This window comes from Labrus bergylta, chromosome 20 (genome assembly GCF_963930695.1).
Source record: "Labrus bergylta chromosome 20, fLabBer1.1, whole genome shotgun sequence".
In the NCBI taxonomy this organism is placed as follows: domain Eukaryota; kingdom Metazoa; phylum Chordata; class Actinopteri; order Labriformes; family Labridae; genus Labrus; species Labrus bergylta.
Genome location: NC_089214.1, coordinates 884,768 through 897,267, shown reverse-complemented (window position 1 = coordinate 897,267; position 12,500 = coordinate 884,768). Strand labels below are relative to the sequence as shown.

At 46.2% G+C, this 12,500-nt stretch overlaps 1 long non-coding RNA gene across 1 annotated transcript in view; it reads left to right on the top strand.

Moving 5' to 3' along the window:
* LOC136177219 (uncharacterized) overlaps positions 1 to 12,500 on the top strand; it is a 44,542-nt gene that overhangs the window by 10,047 nt on the left and 21,995 nt on the right. The window contains exon 2 of the long non-coding RNA XR_010664856.1: positions 1,754 to 1,833. This is a non-coding gene — a long non-coding RNA (uncharacterized lncRNA). The remainder of the gene's footprint in view (positions 1 to 1,753; positions 1,834 to 12,500) is intronic.

Genomic DNA, 12,500 nt, shown 5'->3' with positions numbered 1-12,500 from the left:
ACAGTCACACACACACACACACACTGACTGCACTGTGATGGATCAGTACAGTCACACACACACACACACTCTGACTGCACTGTGATGGATCAGTACAGTCACACACACACACACTCTGACTGCACTGTGATGGATCAGTACAGTCACACACACACTCTGACTGCACTGTGATGGATCTCCAGCAACACTTGGAGTACAAAGATCTGATTCTGATTCTGAAAAACAACTTGCTAGCTAGCTAGCGTTGGCTAAGGTGTCTTGAGGATTGTTTTGCTTCCAGCTAAGCCCCGCCCACCACAAAACATCACCCTCTTTACTGACACTGAAAGAGTCTCTTTGCCTCACAGCCTTTAGATGTGTTCAGATGAAAAGCTTCAACAGGTTACAGAAACTGTTGATGGAGACAGATTCTTACTGGGAGACTTTTGAAGACACTGAGGGCGTTTGTGACTGAATCAAAGATTAACGTTAATGAGATCCACATTTCTCCCAGTGTGGATCTAATTCTCACTTCTGACATTTTAATATTCTCGCTAAACGGCCTGGTTTGGATTTTCCCCAGATTTGGGGTATTGTCCTGCATCTGTTGTGTTGTGTTCATCATCACAATCTCCGTCGTAACTCGTTTAATTCTGATTTTCAGAAAATGTGCGGTGATTGATCTCACTGCTACATTCCAGCATTCAGAGTGAAGCTGATTGGCCCACAGGGGAACTACAATCACAGCTGAAAACAATAGGCCATATTTGTTACTGATTGGCCCCGACTGGGTCTCCATCATCCGGGATGACATGCTCATTGATGCTTGCTGAAACTTATTTTGAAGACAGCCTTCCCTGAGACTATGAAAGCACTATTTATTTATGTTCAAGGCGGCACAGTAGACATGAGTATGAGTTTTTTCGCTGCAGATTGCTTCAAAATACTCATTTTACCCCCAAACACTGCTGGGAGTTCTCACAGAGTCAGGTGGGGTTGTTAGATTTCATTTCACGGCCAACCTTAAATATTTATTCTGCTCCGGGGAGAGAGGTCTGCTGCTGACGGAGGAGAATATAGACCCAGCCGGGTTAGTGTGATGATCAGCTCACATGTTCTGTGCCTGCTGGAGAAGCCGAGGCTGAACCTGGATTTTGGTTTTTATCTTTTCATGTAAAAAAAGCGTCTTGTTGCTGCAACTTTTTCACCTGTTTTGGACTCTGGTGATGTTTACATGCACACCTCTGCTCAGTTTCTCCGTTCGATTGATTCAGTCTGCCACCCGTCCTCCAGGTTCATTACAAACTCTAAAGCTCTGGATAGGTAGACTGGTACACCTTTATGTTCTTGGTCTGCTCCCACACTACCTCTGTGTTTTTATCATGCAGAAAAGTACCCGACTGTAGTGTTGTAGACCAGACTAACCGAGACCAGAGTGCTCTGAGGCTGAGACCAGACCAAGACCAAGGCAGGGCGAGACCGGGTCAAAATAAGACCATAAATATCACTGAAAAATCCTCAACTTGTGTTTTTTTTTAGTTTTAGTTTTTTATTTTATTATTGTGTCATACATACATCCATATGCCCAGCCCACGTGGGCTTACATGACACCATAAATTAAAAAGGTTCCCGGATCAGAGTGCACTAGGTAAACTATATTCATTCTCAAGAAACAAAAAGAGAAAGCAAGAAGTCAAACTAATGAAACAGAATATCCTGTCTTCTTCAAAAAAATGATCAATTGTCTTTTTCTTTTCTATTTCTTTGTGTGCAGCGTCCTGGGTCCAGCGTTGACCTTCAGAATCGGCCACAACCCTAAGAACATTTCCACCGCAGATTTGGTACAAGTTGCAGGTAAGACATTTTTGTTTTTTTATTTGTCATGAAAGCTATCGCACGATAATCATGCCAACACCACCCTTCATTTGGATTCATCTCATTTTCACTGTGCAGACCGCTCTGTCACCGTCTGCGCTTCAGTAAACGAGAACACAGATTAGAGTCTCCAGATACAGTAGATAGACCGCTGCTCATCGTGTTCAGACAAACCCCCGTCCCAAAGAAGATTATCAACAGTGTGTGATGACAGATGACCATCAATTACTGAGATGATGCACACACACACACACACACACACACACACACACACAATTATGTGTGTGTTTTATTATGTCAAACATCCTGACAGGTTGAAACAGGTCTGCACCAGCCAATCACTGAGAGTGTATGTGTGCATGTCTTGGTGTGTGTGTGTGTGTGTGTGTGTGTGTGTGTGTGTGTGTGTGTGTGTGTGTGTGTGTGTGTGTGTGTGTGTGTGTGTGTGTCTGTGTGTGTATCTGTGTGTGCGTGTGTCTGTGTGTGTCTGTGTGTGTGTGTGTGCGTGCGTGTGTGTGCGTGTGTCTGTGTGTGTCTGTGTGTGTGTGTGTGTGCGTGCGTGTGTCTGTCTGTGTCTGTGTCTGTGTGTGTGTGTGTGTGTGTGTGCGTGCGTGTGTCTGTCTGTGTGTGTCTGTGTGTGTGTGTGTGTGCGTGCGTGTGTCTGTGTGTGTCTGTGTGTGTCTGTGTGTGTGTGTGTGTGTGTGTGTGTGTGTGTGTGTGTGTGTGTGTGTGTGTGTGTGTGTGTGTGTGTGTGTGTGTGTGCGTGTGTCTCTGTGTGTGTGTGTGTGTGTGTGTGTGCGTGCGTGTGTGTGTTTGTCCTTGCTTTGGTCGGAAATGACTTTGAGAAGCACAGCAATACTCCCGACAGTCAATATCATCCAATATCACCCCTCTGGAATCAACATGATGGTGTTGTTATTGGCTGAAATGTGTTGCTGCTCCTTTTTTTTGGCACCAACTAGTTTCCTATTAGTGTGTCGCTGGATGACGGCTGATGATACAGATTCACTGCAAGATAGGTTTAGGCCCTGGGTTGGACTTCGGTTCAGTGGTTTAGAGTGATATTTAACAGTTTCGCCGTCATCCATCTTTCTCTCAGTGTTTGTTCTACAAAATGAGCAAATACAGCACGCTCTGTGTGGATTAACCTGCACACACACGAGCTGTAATACTGTCTCAAAATATGCTTTCTTACCCTTCTCTTTTCTCCTCCTTCATCCCCCTTTTCTCTCTTCTGTGGCTGACTTTGATGAGGTGGCGTGTGGCGAGAGCTAATGACAGGCGTGAGCACGGCTGAAATGTCACACCAAATGTTAAGTCAACACGATGATCAGCCACGTCGATGAATTATGAATACAGCTCACCTGAGTAATGATTTGCTGAAGGCAGGAGAAGGAGTCTGTCTGAATACTTATTGTTTGGATGCATCGTATTTCAAACCATATCAAAATAAAAATATCAGTTTATTTTTAAAGATCCAGTCAGTGAGCTGTGTAGAGAGTGAGATGATAAAGGTATCTTACTATCTGATCATTAAGGAAACATGCTATGTTGAAGTGCTGGCTTCTCTGACAACAATGCAGCAGCCAGTATGTCCTCCTTCTAACTTTAGATTCTGCTCCTGAATGCTCTGGATTTATTTGGACCAGAGAAGGTAGGCGCTTTTAAGACACCTCCCCCCCCTACACACACACACACACACACACACACGCCCATTTTGGACACCCCTCAGTTTGTCAGATATGAGAGCAGTTATCAGGTCAACAGGTGTTGCAGCGATGGAAGCGGTCAAGAGAAGTGGTTCAGATAGAAGTGATTGTACCCGACCTAAAACCCGACCACATTGTTGCTGTGATATCAAACTAGTTTGTGGCGCGGCAGAATTATTTAAAGGTGACATATCCTCCTCCTCCTCCTCTTCAGTGTAAATAAGTCTCAAAGCTCCTCAAAACATGTGTGTGAAGTTTCTTGTTCTAAATCCACTCTGATCCTGTATTTGATCATGTCTATAAACCCCTCTATTTCAGCCCTGCTTAGAACAGGCTGTTTCTGTGTCTGTACCTTTAAATATGTAAATGAGCTGTGTCTGACCACGCCCCCTCTCTGGAAGGGCTTGGGTGTCTCTGTCTTTCTCGCTCCATGTCCTATTGTTTACGGTGAGAAGGCAGACTCAGAGGGCAGAACAAACACCTAGCTGTGGGAGTGTCACCCACCTGGGGGAGGGGTTACTGCCCTTTGTGATGTCATGAAGGGAAAATCTCCAATGTGTGCTCCCTGTTTGAGCACACATTTTCTGAAAAGTGGAGCAGGCAGAAGACGGAGAGGATGGACTTTTCTCATCATTGGGGGGTTTGTAGATGGACGAGAGACACATGGAGAAGTGTGATTAGCATAATATGTGACCTTTAAAGAATCTAAAAAATCACAGCCACACACTGTGACCACCGGGTTATTCCTAGCTGACCACTGCCTCTTGTGACTGCATAATGACGTGGCCCTTTAATGAACTCATCAGAACCCCTGCTGGAGTCTGCTCTCAACCTGCTGCTGAGAGGCTGCACAGCAAGCTTCACAGCTGTCATTACACTAAAAAACCAAGACGTTAGAACGCTGTGATAAATTCAGCAAAGATATTCTTCTGAATAGATCATTTCAAACCATTGAAACAGAAATTAGCACTTTAGTAAATCCACTTTTTAGCATCTTGCAAAAGCAGATGCATGAAAACGCTTTGAGATAAGACAAAAAAGATAAAAAGATAATCGAAGAAGAGAGCGATGGACGTAAACGCAGACACTTAAAACATACAAAGACAAATCAAAAAATGCAACAAGTAAGCGTCAAGAGAAGTGACTTACAGCGTGCTACTCATTTCAAGAGTTAAAACGCCTGATGTGAGAAACTTCTGACTATTAGAAGAGATGAGATCTAAACAGGGACTTACAAATCTACAGACATGAGATAAGACGTGCTGCTTTGTCCACAGGGGGCACCACAATCGTCACAACCATTAAATGTAAATATTCCTGGACGAGGCCTGAGTGTCGTCCCCCGTCTGTTCCTGCAGGGGGCGCTGGAGTCCCATCGATGGCGGTCTCCGTGCTGGAAATGCTGTCTCAGTCTAACTTTGAGTCAACCTAACGACAGGCTGAGAGCTGGAGCTGAGGCGGGTTTTAAACCTCCTGACAAACCGTTACACCGCGCCCACCTGTCAATCAGGTCAGCTACACGCCTTATTGTGAATAACTCTTATCCTTCATCAAATCAAAACTGATGAGTCATCAAAACATTCACCCCCCGTACAGTGTGTGTCCATCCAGACATGAGCTAATCACACCTATTTGGTTTTTTGAACCAGGCTGTAAACATGTTCATCTCTGCTGTAAAAACAGGCTTTTTAGAATGGGTGTGTATGTGACTTCCTGTGCTTCTGCAGCCAGCCTCTAGTGGACACTCCAGGAACTGCAGGATTTTACACTTCAGCATTGGTTTCATTTTTTAATACCGAGGTCACAACCCAAACATTAATCTGTTACAAACTGTCAACATAAATCTGATTTCAGCTTCTCTGCTTGACTGATATCATGTTTACATACTGTACTGCAAACGATGAGTTTTATGTGTACTGAACCTTTAGCTGCACAACACTTCCTAAAACATTCACGTTGTGTTACCTTGACTGTGCAGTGTCTCAGGGAGGTCGGTCCAGCTCCGCGGCGTCCTGCTGTCCATCTATCTGCCCATCAGTCCTATTTGATGTGTTGAATGGACGGAGAGCAGACAAAGAGACTCGGCTGAAAGGCACGGACAGTATAGAGGAGATTTGATAACTCATTGAAAAGCATCTTTTGGAGCAGCAGGTTTCTTAGCGGCTGTGTGGTGAAAGGCATGCTGGGAGGTCTGACTGTATTAGTGGAGGTGGAGGCTCTTGTGTTCTGCTCAACTGGAAAACCGCAGGACAAAGACGGGCACTGCCTAATCCCTGCTCGGCTGCAAAACAAAAGAGAAAGCTGCTGCTTTATCCAAACTACAAGGCGTTCTGTGTGTGTGTGTGTGCCTGTGTGTGTGCCGACGTGTATGTGTGTGTGCCTGTGTGCCTGTGTGTGTGTGTGTGTGTGTGTGTGTGTGTGTGTGTGTGTGTGTGTGTGTGTGTGTGTGTGTGTGTGTGTGTGTGTGTGTGTGTGTGTGTGTGTGTGTGTGTGTGTGTGTGTGCGCCGATGTGTGTGTGTGCATGTTTGTGCATGTGAGTTCTTTTTTTTTTGCAGCTGTGTTCATGCTGTGCCAAGAAAATGATTTATTCAATATTTGATGAAGTGGCAGCTAAGCTGTTAAAACCAATGTTGAAACGTGTTGTTTGGAACTTTCTCTCTCCCGACTCGTCTCAATGTGATTTGTAAAAAATGTAAACCGCCGCCAGTCGAGCGACATCGGATCCGCTGTGACTCCTTTAAAGCAACATTTTTGTATCTGATGATGAATTTCATCGGCTGTCAGACGTGTTGGTGGATTTATGTGGAGGGAGGTGTTGTTGCTTCCATGAGAGGCTATAATTACCTCCTGTGATTGTCTTTATTTTAATCGATGACACGGGTCAGATGTGATGGATCATCGTTGGCGTTGTCTCTAATTCTGAGCTTCTTATGAATATTTTGGTTATTTTAAAATGTTGAGAAGAATATATCCACTTCAGACAGTCCAGAAATCACAAACATGTATATATGCACTGTGACTGCTCCTCCCACCACCTGCTGTGCCCTGCCGTGTGTGTGTGTGTGTGTGTGTGTGTGTGTGTGTGTGTGTGTGTGTGTGTGTGTGTCTCTGCAGGTCGCTGGTGGGAGGGGTTCCTCTACACCTGGGCAGACTGAGTCAGTCTCTCAGGTGTAGACTATTTAAGATCAGGCTGTCATCCTCTCATTCTCTCTCATCACCCTCAGGGTCACTCCATCACCACACACACTCACACACAACACACACACACACACACACACACACCACAGCTCCTCATCGCACCATGTTGTAGTCTGAAGTTAATGTAGTTTTACACCACACACTCACACAACATGATAAACACACTCACACACACACTCATACTACACACCATACACACTCACACAACATGCCACACACACACTCACACTAACTCACACACACACACTCACACAACATGATAAACACACTCACACACACACTCATACTATACACCATACACACTCACACAACATGATACACACACACTCACACAACATGCCACACACACACTCACACTAACTCACACACACACACTCACACAACATGATACACTCACACAACATGATTTGATCTTCTCGGTGTGACAGTTTGATGTCCTAAGCCCCGCCTTCATTAGACAGTTTGATGTCCTAAGTCCCGCCTTCATTAGACAGTTTGATGTCCTAAGCCCCGCCTTCATTAGACAGTTTGATGTCCTAAGTCCCGCCTTCATTAGACAGTTTGATGTCCTTCATTTGACAGTTTGATGTCCTAAGCCCCGCCTTCATTAGACAGTTTGATGTCCTAAGCCCCGCCTTCATTTGACAGTTTGATGTCCTAAGCCCCGCCTTCATTAGAGAGTTTGATGTCCTAAGCCCCGCCTTAATTTGACAGTTTGATGTCCTAAGCCCCGCCTTCATTTGACAGTTTGATGTGGCAAGGCCATATTGAGGTCTTTACACGGCCTCATTTGGTCCACGGGCCACATATTAAGTTGTTCTATAGTGTTTACGTTATTTAATGAATGCTTGGTGACTCGTCTGCTATCTACCAACTGTGGTCAGGGATGACCGGGGCCAAACGGCGCCCTGAGCTGGTGTTTCTGTGAGTATTAAAGGGGGCTGATAGGTGGGGGGGGGGGGGGGGGGACACTTCTTTTGTCTCTGCTGTCACGGCTGGGCGACCCCGGAGCCCCTTGGAGGCCCTAAAGGCCCAAGAGGCCAGGCCTGAGCCCCCAGGCCGTGAGAACCCCGGCCCCCGGTCAATGAGTGCTGGGAGCCTGGGGACCCCGGGAGCAACGGGCTGGGCCATCTGGAGCAGAGAGCAGAGACCCTGACACCCGGCTGTCACCCGACGCAACCTGCACACTTTTCATTTCTGAAGGTAAAACACGAGAAAGAGAAAACAGTGACTCTATATTCTAAATGAACAATCGACTTCATCATCGATTACAAGTTCACGTTGTAGCTTTGCTTAAGTTGTTTTTTTAAAGATACAGTATGTAGACTCGGCCACCAGGGGGCACTCAATCAAAACTACAATCACAAAAGATGACATCAGGGCTGGCGGGGAATCATGGGAGTGTTCCTCCCTTAAATATTTTAATGTAAAGATTGTACAATTCTACATATTATACCTTTAATGTGTCGTCCTCGGCTTGTTTTGTTTTTCATGAGCATAGAGAAAACAAACACTACACATCTTTTTTATTGTAGAGAGTATTTCTAAATGTAGATCAGTAACGACCGCTCTACAGACGGCTGATGATGGCGACACACGAGACGATTTTCAAATCTTAATTGATGTTAAGAGCGCTGACATGAGGACATGCTGACATGGAGGATGGTGCATAAACCTGCAACATTAAACGCCATCTTTATATTGGTACAGCTTGCTACTAAAAAACAAAAAGGTGCAGATCAATAATAAAGATGAAGATAACATCTCCTGAGTCTGATGAGCAGATATAAAGAGATTTCTCACCTGCAGAAATCTCCTGAAGACCTCCTGATATGTGCAGGAGGAGCTGCAGGTGGTATGTGGAAGTTGGGAGTTACAGATGCAGAGTGTTGCTTCAGGATGAAGTCTTCAGTTCAGGCAGCGGTAACGATGTAATCGTCAAACACTCTCAGAAAGTTGGACTTATTTGACGTCATGTCGATCCAATCTGAAAACACTCAGCGTGAAGAAAACATCTTAATATTGCGTTGTGATGCTTTGACACACTTCACATTTAAAGATATTTCTGTTTTCCTGTCAGTGCTCTTTTCCTCCATGTTGCATATTCAGAGTGTTTTTAGCCAATCAGGGCTCTCTGGGTGTGCGTTGTGTTTCACCCCTTACTCATTAATCTCCCTCCGCTCGCTGATGGCTTCGTTTTCGTCCACTAGAAATCGCTCTCAATTATTCATTGCCTGTTTTCAACAAATACCTTGGAGATGGAATTAGCAAACAAACAATGCCAGGCGACACTAATCCTCGTCTACAGCAGAGATCCTTTAATGCACTGGAGATGAGGCCGGCTGTTGACAGGCACCTGTTACTGTCTTCAGCTGCTCTGCGCTGTGGACACAGTAAATATGTTTACAGGAGCGGTGCAGCCCTGACCCTGCAGCGAGGAGGAGAGGAGGAGAGCATGGAGGAGAAGGAGGAAGAGAGCATGGAGGAGAGCATGGAGGAGGAGAGAAAGAGAGCATGGAGGAGGAGAGAAGGAGAGCATGGAGGAGAAGGAGGAAGAGAGCATGGAGGAGAGCATGGAGGAGGAGAGGAGGAGAGCAGGAGAGCATGAAGGAGGAGAACATGGAGGAGGAGAGAAGGAGACCATGGAGGAGGAGAGGAAGAGACCATGGAGGAGGAGAGAAGGAGACCATGGAGGAGGATAGGAGGAGAGCATGGAGGAGGAGAACATGGAGGAGGAGAGAAGGAGACCATGGAGGTTTGGTTTTCAAAATACCTTTTATTTTACCACTACCAGGAGAAAATTATAACACTGTCACATCATCACTCAGATCAAGAGAAGGAAATAAATAAATAAATAAAAAATAAAACATAAAACAAAACAAGTGCAACAAAAATCACAACATCAACAAAAACAACATTTACTGCATCAAAAATGAATAATCAGCTCTCCATCCCCACCCACAGAGCACAAAGCTTCTTCCACAGCCCATACACTATTAAAGTCTTGCACATTGTCCATCATTTGATAATAGGCAAATTCTACCTTTAGTCTGGCCTTCAAAAGTCCCTCCAGAACCAGCACTGGTTCCACACAGCCAGTACCCTGAGCTCGGTTCTTGCGTGTAAGCCAAATGGCCAACTTAGCAGAGCCAGATAAAAAGTTCATCAGTGTATGTACAGTCTTTTTCTTTGCAGAATACTTTGGCCCAAAAACAAACACTGCATAAGAGAAATCCTCCCCGAGAGCTTCAAACAAGCTTTTCATAAGGACAAACCAGAGTGAGAGCCTGGGACACTCAACAAACAGATGAGACAAAGTTTCAGTTAGTGAACAAAACAAACACTCCTCTCCCACCCCTGGATCAATGTGCGCTCTGTATCTGTTCGTGGCTATAACCCCATGCACAACTCTCCACTGGAGATCTGCTGTTCTCTTCTCAACAGGCAGCTTGTACAGGGACCGCCAGCTGCCTTTCGGGGAAACCTCCGGGCCAAAAAACTCGATCCACCTCGACTCTTTCACTCCCGACAGACCACGAAGATGTAGGACCTTAACACAGGACTGATAGAGTGCCTTTTTCCCTGCATCCTGGAACTTTCCCAGAACAGGAGTACTAAAGGACAGCAGTCCACCTCCTCTTTCCTGCCACTCCCCGACATCTGGGGTAACAGACAAAGATGGGAAGCTGTATTCGCCCTCTTCACTCCACTGCTCACACAGATTCTCAATGTTTAGAAATGTCACAAGTTTTACTGGAAGTGCAGCAAAGACTTCCTCCACCACTCTTTCAACCACCCGGCTGGAGGTGATATTGGTCCTTTCTTTGAGGGCGTCCAGGGTCAGTCTTACCAGGTGACCCAGTTTTGTGCAGCCTGCCTCTCTGAAACTGGCCCGGAGACTGGCTGACTGCAAAGTTGGAGTCCTTATAAAATCATTAAAAAATAACGGTTCCTCAAAGATCCACATTCCCAGACTCTCAGTTTTTTCCCTTTTGAATGTGTACATTTTCCATGCCTGCATTACAGACATATAAAAGGATGTTAATCCAGTGAGATCCACCTCCTCAAGCTTTAACAGAAAGAGCTGCTTAGTGTACCCCAGCCGTCCAGCTCTCCTCAGCAGCAGTCGAGCGATGTCCATCCAGCTGGGACCACAAGTGAAAAGGAGTCTCTGTGCAGTCTGGAGTCTGAATGAGGCAATTTTCGACTGAATGTCTATAAGTCCATGTCCCCCTTCAGCCACCGGCAGGTAGAGGACTGCCGCCTGGACCCAGTGTTTGCCTGACCAGAAGAAGTCCAGGATGGCCCTTTGAATGTCCTCCACCAGCCCTCTTGGAGGTGTCAAAGCCACAAGTCTGTGCCAGAGAGTCGAGGCAACCAAGTTATTGACCACCAGAACTCTTCCCCTATACGACAACTGGGGTAGCAACCATTTCCATTTAGACAACCGAGCGCACACTTTCTCCCTAACTCCCTCCCAGTTTTTACTTTTAAAGCCCTCGGTACCCAAATAAACCCCCAACACCTTCAACCCCTCCCTCCCCCACTCAAGTCCACCCGGCAGACTGGGCACTGCCTGGTCCCTCCACTCTCCCACCAATAAGGCACCACTTTTTTCCCAGTTCACCCGTGCAGCTGTTGCCCTTTCATACAGGGACAGGGTGTCCCGCAGACACCGAACGTCCCCCTGATTGGAGATGAAGATGTTTACATCATCAGCATAGGCAGAAATTGTAGGGGGACATTCAATGCTACAGGCCGCGGGCAAAGAAAGCCCGCTGAGCCGGTCCCTCAACCTGCACAGCAAGGGCTCAATAGCCAAGCTATACAGCTGGCCGGAGATGGGACAACCTTGTCTGATCCCTCGCCGTACAGGGATTGGCCGACTCAACCCCGCCCCCATCTTCACCAAACACTGTGCATCCTGATACAACAACCCAACTAATGACACAAAACCATCCCCAAAACCAAAAGACCTCAGTGCAGAAAACAAATACGAGTGATCCACCCTGTCAAACGCCTTCTCTTGATCCAGAGACACAATGCCAACATTTAGATTATAGATTTTACACACATCAATGACATCTCTGATAAGAAAAACATTATCCATGATTGTCCGGTCTGGAACACAGTAACTCTGGTCTTTATGGACCACACTTCCCAGAACGTCCTTTAGTCTGTTCGATAAAGCTCTGGAGAGGATCTTGTAGTCCGCACAAAGCAAAGCAACCGGCCTCCAGTTTTTTAACAATGCCAGGTCACCTTTCTTGGGGAGCAAGGAAAGAACTGCTCTCTTACAAGAACCAGGAAGAGACCCGGTCCTGCAACACTCCATTAAAACACTATGCAGGTCAGACCCAAGGATATTCCAGAACCTCTTAAAAAAGTCTGTGGACAACCCATCTATTCCAGGTGCTCTTCCTGTTGCCATCTGAGTGACAGCAGCAGTGAGCTCCTCCAGAGACAGCTCCCCTTCCAGAAGAGACCTCTCCTCCACACTGAGCTGAGGGAGACCCTCCAGGAGCTCCCTGCGACACTCCTGGCTGCAACTCTCTGCTCCAAACAGATCCTCATAGAACTGCATGGCGTGACTGCTCATTTCCTTTGGATCAGCTGTTATTCGACCTCCTGGCAGTTTCAGACAAGTCAGCAGCTTTTTTTGAGCCACAGATCTCTCAAGATTGAAAAAGAAAGACGTTGGGGCATCCATGTCTTTGAGTTGAAGGAAACGACTCCGC